The sequence below is a fragment of the Papaver somniferum genome, chromosome 6 (genome assembly GCF_003573695.1).
Source record: "Papaver somniferum cultivar HN1 chromosome 6, ASM357369v1, whole genome shotgun sequence".
NCBI classification, from domain to species: domain Eukaryota; kingdom Viridiplantae; phylum Streptophyta; class Magnoliopsida; order Ranunculales; family Papaveraceae; genus Papaver; species Papaver somniferum.
In genome coordinates this window covers 163,616,089-163,630,405 of record NC_039363.1, presented here as the reverse complement: position 1 = coordinate 163,630,405, position 14,317 = coordinate 163,616,089, and positions in this window count along the sequence as shown.

Sequence of the window (14,317 nt, the reverse complement as noted above, 5' to 3'; positions counted from 1 at the left end):
AAATAGAAAACCATTGTTCACGATTGCAGGAAGCGGGAGAGTCGTATACTCGGAGCAGCCGCCTGAGAAATGCGAAGAAATTCAACACCAAACTAGAGGAGTAAGGCACTTTAAGCCTCCAAATTTGCGGGTTGAAAACCCAGGTGTCCTGGCCAGGGGGGACCCAGTTGGGATCAGGCTGAACAATCAAGAAGATGTGATAAAAGAAGATAACTACCTCATTGATCAGTTACGAAGAACAAAGGCAGATATCTCTATTTGGGGATTATTGGAGGCGTCGAAAAGTCATCGCCAGGCTCTACAAGAAGCACTAGTCTGATGCATGTTCCCACAGGAATCACTCCCAGTGAACTAGTGCACTTGATCGACCAAGCTGCAAGACCAGGTGTAATTACCTTCACGGAAGACGATCTACCACCTGAGGGCAGAAACCACAACAAGGACCTTTACATTACCATCAGTTCGGAAAATATGATCGTACCTTCGGTCTTCATGGACAACGGTGCTGGAGTCAACATATGCACGTTAAAAGCGGCTCAAAAGACTGGGATCGATATGAACCGTATTACTAAAGCTGATGAATCAGCTTTAACAGTTAGGGCATTCAACAATGCTAAGCAGAAGGGAATTGGTGAACTCACCATTGAAATATGGGTTGGTCCACTAAAAACCCATGCTACCTTCCTTATAATGGACATCGCCGCGAGCTTTAACCGCCTGCTAGGGCGACCATGGATGCACAAGAACGGGATTGGCGCATCATCCCTTCACCAGAAAGCCAGGTTCTGGATGAGAAATAAACTAATCACTGTACATGCAGATGATGGAGAGTGTGAATACCAATATTTTGTCGAGCACGTGTCACGATCATAGTGGTCGCATACAAATCCAACTGTGTAGCCTTCTCTAGACAGAGAAACCTGAGTAGCAAAGGATACCTACGCAGATCTACTTTATCTCGCCCCAAGAAAGGAGACCTCGACGGTTGATATGAGAAGAGTAAAAGCCTAGTCTACAAAGAGGCAGCTGGCGAAGGGACAAATGTAGATGACGTATCTAATCAGCATTAAATACACAAATCTCTTATTTACACGCATGAATCAAGGCACGTGGAGAGAGAAGGCGTGGTAGAACCCGATTGGCAGAAGCTGGAGGTGAATGAAGATACAACCTATACTAAGGTTGGGTAGTTCCCGAAGGAACGTGGGTCAGCTGAGGTGGCGGATTGCGACTTGAGAAAGCATGCAATGGACGAAGGTACCATTGGTACGAAAGGTATATCAGCAAACGATGGACCCAGAGGCAGCAAAGATATACCTGGAGCAGAAGGATCTATAAATAAAAAGCCTCAACAACAGACTAGAGGCATTCAAGATCTAGGAGAGAAGATATAGTCTTAAGCTTATACCTCTTTAATGTTTAGAACTTAAGTATTTACTTCAACTTGAGTTCTCTCTATTACTTTGGGAAGCATTTAAGATCTTTTGTAACCACCACAACTTAATACAAAACAATCACTCATTACCTCGTGGACGTAGACAAATGCCGAACCACGTAATCTCTTATGTCTCATGATAACTTAGAAGCTTTTACATTCTATTTATGTTCTTCGTTATTATTGTGATCTTGAATATCCTTTATAACTTATCATTGTCAGTTCAACAGAGGTATCGATACTGCTTAGCATCAGATCCTCTGAGATGTATACATTACGTAGACTACGGGAAAACGAGTAGTCACAGTTTGGTGCCCACCGTGTTTGGCTCACGAGCTTGAGTTTAGACATAGTTTTACCTATAACTTATGTATCTTCTGTAACGAAGGGATCTCTTCTTTTTAAACGATGTATCTCACTCTCTAGCGATTTTTTCACCCGTTATGTGTGTATGTTTTTTGAGTTCATAGCCTCTAAAGACGTATCTTGTTACAGATCTACAAAAATTTCACAAAAAAGTGTGCTCAAAAAACGCCAAAATCTTTGTTTTATACTAAAACAACCCTTTTTTAACAGAGCATATTTCAGATCTGAGAACTTTTGACTGACAGAGGAATCTCAGTGAGATTTTAAGGTAGAAAGATCTTCTAAAGCATTTAATAACCTTGTTTTTCACGAGATCTGACACCCTTCTTTATTAGTTTTCAACGTTTAAGGTTGTCTTTTCCAAGGGTGTCATAAACATTTAATACCTTTCTTTCAAAGACATTATTTCAGTCCTTTTTCTGAAAAAGTTGCTTAGCCGTCTTCTGTGTCAGAACATTAATTGCTACTTTTAACGAAGGTACCCAAATAACAGATTTCTTTGCTTTTCTATGACCGCAGGATAACAAAAGCCGAAGGCATGCAGAAACCAAATGATGTACCAACAAGCTCACGACCAACAATCACAAGAAGAAGATCCCAAGAGCCGTCTCAAGCAAATCAAAGGAATGAATCAGAGGACGGGCAAATCGAAATAGCAAGACGAACAATTGCTAACAAATCACCTATTCCTGCTGAATGGATGAGACAGACATCAGGATCTCAAACAATCTACGGCATGCCGTTACCGGAGCATCCTACCACTACAAAGCCACATGCGGCCAACGCAGGGTTACCCAGAACCTTAGCTCCTACGGGATGAGGGTTGGGAAACCTAACCCCAATACAGATAGATCCAGATGCACCAATTGTAGATGAAGGAGCGGAAAACTCTGAAGATCCAGCTGACAACACTCCTTAGGGAGGTGGAGCCCACAATGAAGATCAAATGGCGGCACAAATATCAGCGTCGCTACTTCGTAACAAGGAAAACGAGGATGCAATGCACAAGATGGCCCAAGAGAACCAGAACCTTAAAGGTATACTGGACATACAGATAGAAGGTTCCCAAACTCACCCTCCACCAAAGAGGCGTGAAAACGGAGCTATCTCAAGAAGACGAATCGTGGATCTCAACCCACCAAAGGCCAATCTACCTAAGGTAACCAGGAAAGCGCGCCGTGATCCGGACGAAATGGACTCAACATACAAGCCATCTCAATCCTACTACGACAAAGCATTTTCCAAATATGTTCACAATGTGAACATGGTTGTGGAGCAAATGAAGAAAATGCGGAAGGAGATACAAGGCCTAAAAACTGTCCTCGCAGGCGCAAGACTAGAAAAAGTGCTCCAAGAAGCAACCATGTCCCCACTATCTTTTTGCATTTTGAGGGAACCCATCCCTCCGAAATGCCCGGTACCTACGTTCCAAGCATACAACGGTACCTCAGATCCCGCATCCCACCTACGGTATTACACTCGTGCCCTTGCCCATTGGGAAAGAGATGAGGTAATACTCTGTAGGTACTTCCCTGCAAGCTTGACGGGATCAGAACTAGCCTGGTATGACAACTTACCAGCAAACTCAATTGACTCCTTCGAACAATTGTCTACGGTGTTTTTGGAGACATACATGTAAAACAAATCAACAAAGTAAGGGTTAGATAGGCTATTTGCTTTAGCTATCGGACCCCGGGAGACATTGATGCAGTACACATACATGTGGCAAAAAACATGTCAAGCAATCGGGAAAGTCAATCCAGAAATTAACATTAACTGCAATAAGTACGGACTTGATAGAACCTCATCCATCTTCGTGGAGCTTCACAACAGAGCCCTCGATTCCGAAGGCGAGCTCAGGGTTGTCCAAGACCGCTACATCAGACTCGAAGAAATCCAGAAGGACAACCCCAGGGCAAAAACAAAGACGACAACAGCTTCGCAGCGAACCAACTCTCTGGAGCCAATCCCAGAGATACCTAAGCGAAAAAATGAAGCCGGGGGCAGAACTAGCTCTCGAGACAAACGATCCAAATACAGAGATGGAAAAAGAGGCAAAGGAAGATAAGAATTTATGGATAAAATCTACATGAAGCTACATACAACTTTCTCTCACATCCTAAGCAAGGAGGGAGCGAAGCCAGGCTTTCCTTACCCTAATACTAGGGGAAAGCAACCAGAAAAAAACGAAGGAGGCCAAGGAGTATTGTGCATACCACCAATACTATGGGAATACAACTGAGACGTGCTACCACTTACGCAATGTGATCAAAGATTCATCGATAAAGGCAAATTCATGGAGTACGTACAGCTACAACCAGCAGAAACTGAGGAGACCCCAAAGAAAAGGGTAGAACTGCCTCAGGACTGTAAATACATCAACATGATCACCTTCTCCAACAGAGGTCAATAAGAAATGATCGAAGGTATCCTCGAGTTAGCTCGAAATATAAAGAAGATAGAATCCCATGAGGTGTTCAAGCTAAGTGGACCACCTACTAGCACTTGGGAGGAATGGATGGCCGCGCCATTAACTTTCTCAACAAAGGACGTCAACCAGGAGGTTGAAATGCACAATGATCCATTAGTAATCACTCTTCCAATACACAGATGGAATGTCACGAAGGTCCTCGTTGATGGAGGAAGTTCGTTAAATGTGCTATTTTACGAACCCTACCTACGCATGGGTTTGAACGCAGAGCAAATGGATTCTTCCACTTGCACAATATATGGTTTTAATGGAGCAGTCTCTAGACCAAGGGGGAAAATTTTCTTGCAGGTACATGCATGACCCTTAGTAACCAACACACGCTTCTGCGTGGTGGAAGCACCTTCGCCCTACAATGTAATCATGGGCATGCTATAGGTCCATAGATTTCGAGGAACAACTTTGACATATCAACAATACGTACGCTTTCCTACACCTATGGGTGAAATGGAAATCAAAGGCGACCAACAAGACGCAAGGCTATGCAATCTGGCGGAAATCAGACTCAACGAAGAAAGAACTGCTGCCCAACAGCACGAAAGAAAAGGACGTAAGGCAAACACTGAAGAAGTGCAGGACGGAGCCTCGGTAACACCCAAAGCCATCTCAGCTCCGGAAACCAACACCTCCGCTACCCAAGGGGAAGACATCTCCGCCAAATGACAATTACAGAAAAGCACTCCTCAACGACCTCAGCAACAAACATGCTCACCGGTGGAACCAACGAAGAAAATCAACATCGGAACGGAGGCAGAACCAAAAATTCTCAACATCGGAACTTTACTTGAAGAGGAAGAGGAAATGCAACTACAAGGGTTACTAAGGGAATACGCAGACGTCTTTGCATGGTCAATGAAAGACATGCCAGGAATTGATCGTAATTTGGTCTCACACCACCTTCGACTCAGACCGGAGATACCACCGTTTAAACAACGTATCCGTAAAGTAGCAGATATCTACCACCAAGGGGTAGAGAAAGAGTTACAAAAACTACTCGCTGCTGGATTCGTACGAGAAGTCAAATATCCCACGTGGATATCTAACATGGTAATCGTACCTAAGAAGAACGGAGGTGTGAGCATTTGCATCGACTTTATCAATCTCAACAAAGCATTCCCCAAGGACAGCTAACCACTGCCAAACATTGACCAACTGGTCAACGCAACCGAAGGCCACCAAAGACTATCCTTTATGGATGGATACTCAGGCTACAACCAAATAGCCCTTGCAGAAGAAGATCAGGAGGATACTGCGTTCTTTACCCCACGAGGCATGTATTGTTATACAAGGATGCCTTTTGGACTAAAAAACGCGGGGGCAACGTACCAACGATTAGTAGACAAAATCTTTAAGCCTTGGATAGGCAACATATTGGAGGTCTACGTATACGATATGCTTGTCAAAAGCAAAGAAGCAAAAAACCATCTCTCAGACCTAAGGTAAATATTCAAAGCCATGAGAAACTTCCACATGAAGGTGAACCCGGACAAATGCACATTCAGGGTTACCTCAGGAAAATTATTGGGTTACTTGGTAACTAAGCGAGGAATTGAAGTAGACCTCGAAAGGGTCAGAGCAATAATGGAGATGCCATCTCCACAAACTCTAAAAGGAGTACAAAAGCTAAATGGAATTTTATCTTCCATGGGAAGATTCATAGCAAGATTGTCAGATAAATGCAAAGCATTTTTCGATACGCTAAGGAAAGGAAACAGGTTCATGTGGACCGCAGAGTGCGAACAAGCCTTTCACAAGATCAAAGAATACTTAGCATCCGTACCCATTCTGCAAAAGCCGGAGCCAGGTGAGATACTCACGTATACCTAGCAGCAACAAGCTACGCTGTGAGCACAGTGTTGGTGCGAGACCAAGGGCAGGGAGAAAATCCCGTATACTATATCAGTAAGACACTCAGTTCAGCGGAGCGTAATTACACCAAGGTGGAGCAACTCATATATGCCTTAGTAGTGGCAACTCAGAAACTAAGGATATTTTTCGATGCACACACCATTCGAGTTTTCACAAAAGCTCTAAGTCAAATCCTCAACAGCACAAAGAAAATTGGAAGAGTGGAAAAATGGAACGCCATGAAACAATTTCACATAATCTTCGAAACAAGGAAAGCTGAGAAATCACAAATCTTAGAAGACTTCCTAGTAGACCTACCTCTCAACGACGAAACAGAGATAGATGACATCCCAGGAATGGAGGAAGATAATCCAGAATCAGAAGACCTCCTCGAACCGCAAAATTCACGAAGGTGGGAAATTTTCGTAGATGGCTCCTCAAACGGAGAAGGAGCAGGCATAGGGATTGTGATAACAACCCTTACCGGAGATCGACTCATCTATGCTTTCAGGTTAGAATTCAAACAATACACTAACAACATCACGGAGTATGAGGCGGTCATACATGGTCTACGCTTAACACAGGAGCTGGGCTTATCGGATGTTCGTTTGACTAGTGACTCACAATTGGTCATTAGACAAATCGATCTCAAATATCAAACTATGGATCCAATATTGTCTTCGTACCTGAAGTTAGCACAGGAGCATGTATCAAAGATCAACAAGGTCACATTCAGACATGTTTGTCGAAAAGACAACAGGCACGCAGATGCCTTAACATTCATATCATCAATGCTGAGGGACAGAAACACTACCTCTATACAAATTGGGAGAATCTATGATCCTTCGATAGAAGGACTAACCTCAGGAGTTGAGGAAACCTTGGTGGTCCAAACTAGGGCCATGAGAGAAGCAGAAAAAGCGAAAGAAGATGAAGGAATGGAAGAACCAGTTAACGAAGTCGACGAGTCTGACAAAGATCAGTCTATGTTAGACTAAAGCAACGAAGGCGAAGCGGAAGACGATTGGAGAATCCCAATTCACTAGTACCTTGACAAAGGTACCCTACCCGCAGATGTCAAAGAAGCTCGAAAACTCGAATCAAAAGCAGCAATGTATAACCTACGAGATGTAATACTGTATATAAGGTCATTTCTTGGACCTCTGATGCAGTGCCTCTCACAAACCTAAGGTAGAAGAAAACTGCATGATATACACAGCGGAGAAGCTTGCAATCATAGTGGAAAAAGGTCATTGGCGATCAAATCCAAAATGCAAGGATAATATTGGCTAAGCATGGACGAAGATGCAAAGAACGTAGCAAGGCGTTGCGAAAGATGCCAACGCTTTTCCAGGAAGATTAAAGCACCATCAACGGAGCTTAACTCGGTCATCAGCCCATGGTCGTTCATCAAATGGGGAGTTGACATTGTTGTACCCTTGATAGAGGGGACATTGAAAACAAGGTACCTTATCGTGGATACGGATTACTTCACCAAATGAGTGGAAGCAGGGGATTTGGAAAGAATTAGGGACACAGATGTCTTTAAATTCTTGTTTGAGCAAATCATCTGCAAGTTCGGAATACCAGCCGCCATAGTCTCTGACAATGGCAAGCAGTTGGAAGGAAAGAACATAGACATGTTGTTTAACACATTCAACATTCAAAAAAACAAGTCTACTCCAATATACCCTAAGAGCAATGGGCAAGCAGAGTCCACAAATAAGACAATATCAATGAACTTAAAAAAGAAGCTGGGGGCATACAAAAAAGATGGTGTGAACAGATGCACAATGTCATATGGGCCTACCGTACTACGAGAAGGACAGCCACGGTAGAAACTCCATTCTTGCTAACCTACGGATCCGAAGTCGTCATCCCGACGGAGATAATACTACCAACAACGAAAACGGAGGCATGGGAAAAGAACCTGACAACGGATCTTATGCTGGAAAAGCTTGATGATCTTGAAGAAAGGCGAGAAGTGGCTTTGCAGAGGATGGTAAATTACCAAAGAAGGATAGCTCGCGAATACAACAAACGGGTAATTCCTAGAAACTTTGTGGTTGAAGAATACGTACTACGTCAAATACCACCATATCAAAGGGAGAAAGAGTGGGGAAAACTAGCTCCAACATGGGACGGACCCTACATCATACACGATATTGTCGGGAAAGGTTCATACTACCTAAGGAACCTCAAAGGAGAAGTATTGCAACACCCTTGGAACGCAATGTACCTAAAGAAGTACTACCCGACAAGGTATTATAAACCTAACCAATCAATGAAAGAAACTTTTTTCTAAGAAAAAGTACATGTTGATTAAATACAAGCTGGGTTAGAATAGACACCCTCCGTTAGAATTGACGATGAGGAAAGGCATGGCATAACTGGGCATATGTCACTCTCGGATCTTAAGGGAAAATGAATCCCACTAAAAGGAAAATAATAATCAATATATTGCACACAGAGATATACCTTGTCGAAGTAAAGCAGCCATCGCGCTGAACGCGTAGGATTACAGGAAAATTATTGCCCACGTAAAAGCCCTCGCCACCACGGTACCTTCTGGCCAAAGGATACTTGGGTAGGATAATGAATGTTCCACCAAAGGTTAAACACACATTATAACCTTGTGATGACTCGAATGTGCAAATGATTAGACACAACACGTCTACATATATTCATATAATAATAAAGGTACCATAATAGTGTTACCAAAATACGACTAACATGTCTTAAAAGTCGTAGATGACAAAGGTTCCAAACGTAACAAAGAGTTTTTTCAAGGAAAGGAGACAACAAAGGCCCCACAGCTGGGGGCATAATACAACAAAGAAGTTCAGTTGGAAACAAAGCCAGCATAACGTGATCATGGGTAAGGAAGACGGGGAAAGAAAACTCCCTCATCCTGGAGCTCAGCCTCTGTAAAGGCATCATTGATGTAATCAATGGCAGAACGCTCAAATTGCACCTTCATCTGAGAAGCCTGAGCCTCTATATCCGAAGCAGACTTCTGGCGGAGCTCCATCATCTGAGCGCTAAGCTGATTATTAGCTTGCTGAAGCGTCTCAGCCTTGAACTTAGCAGCGGCATCAAAATGGCGAGATATTTCCAACGCATATATCTGACCCTCAAGGAGGCTAATCTTGGCATTTGCACCCACCAACTGCTCCTGGAGACCTGCGGATACGAAGGGTATCAGCAACAAGAAAAATAAGTTGAAGACACAAAGGACGCTACGGAAAAATAATTATCCTAGCTACCTCCAGCATGGCTAAGGTATTCTTCTAAACTATGCTGAGCCTCAACAGGATCCACCTCAGCCGCATCAAGATCTTCCACAAGGGTATCCCTTTCCGTGCGGAGATCAACAACATCTATCCGGAACGAAGCATTCTCAGAGGATAAATCTTGGTACACACTCTTTAACTCTTCAAACCTTCTTACTAAAGATGCATGAGACATGGAAGAAGGCACGGAGCTGGCATCGACAAGTTTGTTCTTAAGGTAACAAACCTCAGAAGTCAAGACATTATGTTCCGCAGTGACCTTAGATAAGGAAGCACAGGAATCTTCAAAATCGTCATGATACTTCTTGCGAATAATTTCTTGAGTTGAGAGACGTTTCTCGACTAAGGAAATATCCTTCTTTAGCTTTAAAATGAGACTCTCCTTCCAGTTAAAGGCTTCTTCACACTCCTTATGAAGCAAAGCCATCTGCTTCACTAAGTCCGCATTATGGGCAGACTCAAGGGAAAGTTGGGCCTCATTATGAACGGTTACGTTCATCAGCCTATCAGATTTCTTTCGATAATACCAAACGTCGGAGGTTAACTTGGCCACTTGATCTTGGAGATACCTAAGTTCACTAGAGATACCAGCTAACATACGAAGGTTGTCTTAGGACTATGCAACCGAAAATGAAGAAAAAAATAAGGAGAAGAAGAAACAAACCTATGAATTTAGAGGATTCAACGGCTAAGGCAGAATCAGCAGCTTTGCGCCCATCCTCAGCAACCTTGGCAGCATTATTAGCTCTCTCAAGAGCCTATAAGCAAGCTTCCAGAGATCTCTGAGTCTTTCTCAGATCGTCCTCCAACGAAGATATCTTTGCAACAGAAGCAACATCACTCGACGAAGGCTGTTATGCAATAGCAAGCGCATATTCTTGACGAGCGCGTTCCAACAGGGCACTCAAATGAGTACACTTAGATCTATAAACCTTGAATAAGGTGTAGCCAACATCGATCTTCTTGCAAAGCTGCAAACGAAGGGGTATAAGAGCGGATGGAGGATCAAATTAAGAAGAAAACAATAAGGTGAGAATCACTTAATGAGAATGCAGAAAGACGAGGAAGGAAATTTGCGTAGGTGTCCATGAAAGCCTCCATCTCTTGGATGCTACCCCTGCGGATCTCACAAAATCTCTGACTGGAGCGAAGGCAATCAGGGTCAAAGAACAAGTCTTTAGCTGCACGATACTGGGCAGATAACACATCCAGCTGCGAAGCTATCTCGAAAGAACTACCAAGATGATGATGATCAACTCCAACATAAAAGGGACCCTTGGAATCCCGCAGGATGGCTTCAAGAATAGCGTCATCAGAACTACCTAAGCTCAATATCTCCGAAAGCTTACCTTGTCTAGATTCAGCAGCAACTCCCTCGTTCGTTTGAGCACGAACATGGGGCACGACTGCTGAAACCTCACCACGACGAAGAGACGGCATGGTGGATGAGCTAGGAACATAAGGAAGATCTTGAGAACCGCCCAAATCCATGTCACCGGCAGAAGGAAGATTACCCAGTACGGTCCAGTCTGCTGACGAAGGTGGGGGGACAATAGCTTTGCTAACAGGGGCAGTAGAGACAGACTGAGCACTCCCTAGTGAAGCAGGAGCAGCATTGAAGGAGAAGCTATCTAGTGAAATCATAACCTTCTTTTTCGGCTGCGAGTCTGAACTTCCAGCCCTCACCGTTGGGGTAACAACCTTAGCAAACGAGCCGTTTGACTGAAGGGAGGTGGCAGGAGACGAAGGGAGACTCTTAGAAGCCACGATATCATCTCCAGCAGCGGCAGAAATAACGGGAAATGCTTTGCTAGGAGCAGAGAACGAAGGCATCTTCAAAGAAAATGTAGGAGCAGGGGCTTGGACACTAACATGCTCGACCAACTGAGCACCAGTACCAACAAGAAGGTTATCACCCTCAACTGCGGCATCTCGGACAGGACTAGGGTTATCTTTGGCAAAATCCTCCTCAATATCATCCAAATGAGAGCTGAGGCCAGTATCCTCGATATCCTCCATGTCTTCGTCACCTGGTACCTCGCCAGCAGCCTTAGGATCCTCATCCAAAGCATCAAGATCAATAACGGTCTTCAATTTACCCTTCCTCTGGGAAGACTATAAAGGAACACATGCGTCAGCTAAGAATCAGGGGCAAGGCACTAAGAAACTTACAAACACAAAGGTATGATAATGATCCTTACCTCCGCAGGTGTTTCAACCAAAGCCTTTCTCTTCCTAGTCCTTGTGGCTACAGAGTTACCAACGAAGCCTGGAGCAGTCCCAGCAGAAAAAGCATGGGCAGTCTGCAAAAGAAAACCATCAGAAAATCAGACAAAGATATCAAAGAAGACAAAGAAACCTAAGAAGACACGAAGGTACCTCATGAGAAGCAACAAGATTAAAAATCCAAGGCCGATACCCATCATACTTCTCGGGAAAAGGACGAGATGAACAAGGGACAGAAGGATCTGCGGTGGTGAAATCATAGGCCCAAGGACCAACCACTCGAAGAGGAGTACGAGATCAATGATCATCATGATCAAGACGAATGCGGTCATACTTCGACAAAGGCAGTCTAGCAGAATAAGGGATGGTAGTCAAACCAGTCTTATCAATCTCCTCCAGCAAGCGAAGGCTATTAACTTCCCTAATCTTCCTAGCAGTAACATGAATGCGACGAGGGCCAACACTCCAAGGAAGAAGGTTACTTTTCTGAATAGCATCGGCATATGTAGCATTGAAGTTGGCAGGGGTATAATCCTCCTGCTTGGATCTCCCTTCAGGAAAGGGGTCATAGGACTTCGAAGTAGTCTTTCCCTTGCTACGATACCAACTCTCACGAAGGGCACGCCAGTAATTATCAGTATACTGCATAAATCCTCGGACCTGAGTCTTATTTGACGGGTCATCCCGGGTAGACAAGACGTCGTAATAGAAAGGATCCTTTCTACTAAACAAAGGGAGGAGCATACCCGCGGCCAATTGGCCAACACTAATCAGAAGATTAATCTCATCGTAAGGAAAATCTCGAATAAGAGACTCGGTGAGAACATCAGGGCCGTTGACAAAGGAAATCTCAAACTTATGAAGAAGAAAACACTTAGCAATCTCAGCAATGGACAGATGAGCAAAGCTATCTTTGTCACGCAGCTGAAGCCTCTGAAGCTCATAATGATGATGAGGAGGAAGATCTTCAACAACAACTTCTTCAACCTCAGGGTCCACAGACTCCTCAGGGACCATAGCCATCTCAGTCCCAGCAGTTAGCTCAGAATCCTCAAGAGGAGGAGATGGCGTAGCATCAAGATGATCCATTCACGGAGGAGGATCAACCGACGAAGATACCTTCGGACCCTTGCGCGTAGGCTTCTTCGGGAGCCTCATAACTCCTAACACCAACATGAAGAACTTCTCCATTAACAATGGCAGAGGAAAATTGCAGTTCATTCAAGAGCAAATTAGGGGAAAAAAATGACGTACTTTGGGTATGGGTTTTACTTAACCAACCAAAGGGGACAGTTTAAACACATCATGGGGAAAAATCAAGGGCCATTAACCGCAAGATCAAAATTGCAGACGAAGAACAGTCATGGCAGGATTATCATCAAAATATAAAATGGGAGGAAACCCAAGTTCTCATACAATGCGAGCAAGTAAAAAAGAACAAGAATTCTCACATGCAATTATAACATCAACATCAGTAACCCCCTAGTCAAAGAAGGAGACACGGGGCCAAGCATGAAGAAAATCAAAACTAAAAAACGAGTATCGCTTACTTGTACGATCAACTGTGGAGCCAAAGCACTCGAAGAATCAAAAGGAATGAGGAGAAGTTAGCATCAGAATCTCAGTGAAAGAGATGGAGAGCGACAGTTCGAAGAAGAAGAAGAAGAAAGGGAATTAATAAAAATTCCTTCTCTTTATTCCCTTCTTATAGGCGGTTGGAGAATCCAAAAATTTGGATGTCCCGAAATTCAAGGGGAAGTTATTGCATGAAAGGACATGTAGGGACCACCCAATCGGTACGTGCAAAAATGGCGGCGTAACGGAAGTTTTCTTCCAATTCTACCAAACAGTAGAATATGAAATAAAATGGGCAAACTATGAACACCAATATTCTGTGGAGCACATGTCACGATCTTAGTGGTCGCATACAAATCCAACTATGTAGCCTTCGCTAGACAAAGGAACCTGAGTAGCAAAGGATACCTCCTCAGATCTACTTTATCTCACCCCAAGAAAGGAGACCTCGACGGTTGAGATGCTAAGAGTAAAAGCCTAGTCTACAAAGAGGCAGTTGGCGAAGGGACAAAGGTAGATTACGCATCTAATCAGCATTAAATGCACAAATCTCTTATCTACACGCATGAATCAAGGCACGTGGAGAGAGAAGGCGTGGCAGAACCCGATTGGCAGAAGCTGGCGGTGAACGAAGGTACAACCTATACTAAGGTTGGGTAGTTCCCGAATGAACGTGGGTCAGCTGAGGTGGCGGAATGCGACTGGAGAAAGCATGCGGTGGACGAAGGTACCATTGGTACGAAAGGTATATCAACAAACGATTGACCCAGAGGAAGCAAAGATATACCTGGAGCAGAAGGGGCTATAAATACCAAGCCTCACCAACAAACTAGAGGCATTCAAGATCTAGGAGAGAAGATCTAGTTTTAAGCTTATACCTCTTTACTGTTTAGAACTTAAGTATTCACTTCAACTTGAGTTCTCTCTATTACTTTGGGAAGCATTTAAGATCTTTTGTAACCACCACAACTTATACAAAACAATCACTCATTACCCCGTGGACGTAGACAAATGTCGAACCACGTAATCTCTTGTGTCTCATGATAACTTAGAAGCTTTTACATTCTATTTATGTTCTTCGTTATT